This window comes from Myxocyprinus asiaticus, chromosome 35 (assembly GCF_019703515.2).
Source record: "Myxocyprinus asiaticus isolate MX2 ecotype Aquarium Trade chromosome 35, UBuf_Myxa_2, whole genome shotgun sequence".
NCBI lineage: Eukaryota > Metazoa > Chordata > Actinopteri > Cypriniformes > Catostomidae > Myxocyprinus > Myxocyprinus asiaticus.
Genome location: NC_059378.1, coordinates 38269687 through 38273255, shown reverse-complemented (window position 1 = coordinate 38273255; position 3569 = coordinate 38269687).

Here is a 3569-nt window from a genome sequence, read left to right as displayed (position 1 = left end):
CTCCTGCCATCCATCGGCTCTCCCCACGTGACGTCACGGCATCACCTCCCCTCCCGCGCGCGAATCTGCAGCATCAGCACCATTGAAAACTGATACCAGTCTAAAATACTTTAAAAACCATATGGTTTTCAAGATATTTATGTATTTATTTTAATGCAAAAATTATTTATTATGTAGCCTATTATAATTATTTTTTTGTTTCATTCACTTTGTTTTTATAGTAGGGTACAACAGGGCTAAAGGCACACCTTAAGGAAATTATTTCTGGTCACAAAGTGTATCAAGATTGAAAGCAATTATTTCTTTTTATTGAATATTGATGGAGAAACATCATTTCTGTGAAAAGAAATACTAACGGAAGGTTGTTTTGATTAAAATTCAGTTTTTAGGGGGGTTACAGTGATATCCTGTAGATATGGGGCAAAAGTTATAGTCCAAAATTTGTCAACAAATGCAAATAATTTTGAGACAGCAAGATGCTTTTTGAGTAACAAATTAAGATAACGCTTACTCAGAATAACTACTTCATAAAAAGTCAACCATTTCCTGTTAATTATTAAAAAAAAAAAAAAAAAAAAATTGGATTTTTATAACATAAGTATTCTATGAATATATTAATCTCCATTGTGATTGGATCAGTGAATGTGAGCCCACTTTGAACATTCTTCATAACAAATCAGTTTGCTCACACTAAAAATACCACACACACACACACACACACACACACACACAAACCCCAATGTGTTTTATGGGGGCCTTTGGCACCTGCAACAGGCGGGGATTTTTTGGGAGAAAATAAAATCAAAGGAGTCTTTTACTCCTTTAGGGGCCTTTAGACTCGTTGTACCCTATTTGAATTATTATTTGTATTTCTTTGCTAATAATTGTAGATTCATATATATACAGTGGCATGCAAAAGTTTGGGCACCCCTGGTCAAAATTTCTGTTGCTGTGAATAGTTAAGTGAGTAAAAGATGAACTGATCTCAAAAAGGCATAAAGTTAAAGATGAAACATTCTTTTCTACATTTTAAGCAATATACGTGTATTATTATTATTATTATTATTATTTTTTTTTTACAATTTTAGAGTGAAAAAAAAGAAAGGAGCACCATGCAAAAGCTTGGGCACCCCAAGAGATTTGAGCTCTCAAATAACTTTTACCAAGGTCTCAGACCTTAATTAGCTTGTTAGGGCTATGGCTTGTTTCCAATCATCGTTTGAAAAGGCCAGGTGATGCAAATTTCAAAGCTTTATACATACTCTGACTCCTCAAATCTTGTCCCAACAATCAGCAGCCATGGGCTCCTCTAAGCAGCTGCCTAGCACTCTGAAAATTAAAATAACTGATGCCCACAAAGCAGGAGAAGGCTATAAGAAGATAGCAAAGTGTTTTCAGGTAGCCGTTTCCTCAGTTCATAATGTAATTAAGAAATGGCAGTTAACAGGAACGGTGGAGTTCAAGTTGAGGTCTGGAAGACCAAGAAAACTTTCAAAGAGAACTCCTCATAGGATTGCTAGAAAGACAAATCAAAACCCCTGTTTGACTGCAAAAGACCTTCAGGAAGATTTAGCAGACTCTGGATTAGTGGTGCACTGTTCTACTGTGCAGCGACACCTGCACAAATATGACCTTCATGGAAGAGTCATGAGAAGAAAACCATTCCTGCATCTTCACCACAAATTTCAGCATCAGAAGTTTGCAAATAAACATCTAAACAAGCCTGATGCATTTGGAAACAAGTCCTGCAGACTGATGAAGTTAAAATGTAACTTTTTGGCTGCAATGAGCAAAGGTGTGTTTGGAGAAAAAAGGGTGCAGAATTTCATGAAAAGAACACTTCTCCAACTGTTAAACACGGGGGTGGATTGATCATGCTTTGGGCTTGTGTTGCAGCTAGCAGCATGGGGAACATTTCAAAGAATGGATTAAATGAAATACCAGCAAATTCTGGAAGCAAACATCACACTACCTGTAAATAAAGCTGAAGATGAAAAGAGGATTGCTTCTACAACAGCATAATGATCCTAAACACACCTCAAAATCCACAATGGACTACCTCAAGAGGCACAAGCTGAAGGTTTTGGCATGGCCCTCACAGTCCCACGACCTAAACATCATCGAAAATCTGTGGATAGACCTCAAAAGAGCAGTGCATGCAAGACGGCCCAAGAATCTCACAGAAATAGAAGCCTTTTGCAAGGAATAATGGGCGAAAATCCCCCAAACAAAAACTGAAAGACACTTAGCTGGCCACAAAAAGCTTTTTCAAGCTGTGATACTTACCAGGGGGTTTTATTAAGTTCTGACCATGCAGGGTGCCCAAACTTTTGCTTCAGGCCCTTTCCTTTTTTGTTATTTTGTAACTGTAAAAGATGAATATAAAAAAGTAAAATTGCTTAAAATATTAAAGAAATGTGTCATCTTTAACTTTAAGCCTTTTGGAAATCAGGCCATCTTTTGCTCGCTTAGCTATTCACAGCATCAAGGGTGCCCAAACTTTTGCATGCCACTGTGTGTGTATATGTGTATATATATATATATATATACACACACACACAGTATAGTATATAGTATATTATTAATCATTTTAGATTTTATTTATAAATGTATACAATTGCTAATTATTTTATTTTAACTATTTTTGCATTTGACAATGAACAGATACAAATCGATATAATTATACAGAAAATAAATACAATGATAAAAATGTATAATATATTTTAAAAAAATGATATGCAGTAAATATAATATAAACAATAAAATATATTATGATTTGTATATACAGTGTTTGAATAAGTGCATACATTTTCAGAATTAAGACAAATAAGGGGTATAACATTACAGATTAACATAAACACGATTGCATTTGTTAGTAATTATTTATTGTTTGAGAAAGGTTTTAGGACCAAGTGATTATATTGTATATGACATGTAAGCTTAATTCATTCTCACCATATTATTTGTATTTACTTCTGAAAAGCAGCACAATTTTTTAATTTTTTTTAATATCAAATCACACACTTCTGCAATTACAACAATACATTTTTGTTAAAATAAGTTAAACATTTATTTATGTATAAAAGTTGCATTTATTTTGTTTTATTTTTTTATTTTATTGGGGGAAGGTGTGTTAGGGAGTAACCACTGATCAGTGGGAGTAACACAACACCATTCTGATATAAATGATTTACTATACACGCACATTGAACAAAATACCTTAGCTTTTCTTCCTTGCTCTGTATTGATTACTTAATGTCAATGATTACAACATTCGAGTGGAGAAAGACAAGAAAACTGTCAAATTATTGACCTTTGAGGTAAAGATAAGCCACACCCTACATTATCCTTCAATATATATTAAACTTGGCCTTTAGCTTCAGAAAAAGTACAGTTAATTATATTTTTATTTATACATAATTAAGAGAAACATTCTCAGATTGTTAAGAAAATAATTGATGGTCACTAACAGATAAAGTGTGATAACCACACAGAGAGGCCATTGTCAATTTTATGTAATATGCCCCGCCCCTCAACCGCATGGTTGGGATTCCTGATTCTGTGATTGG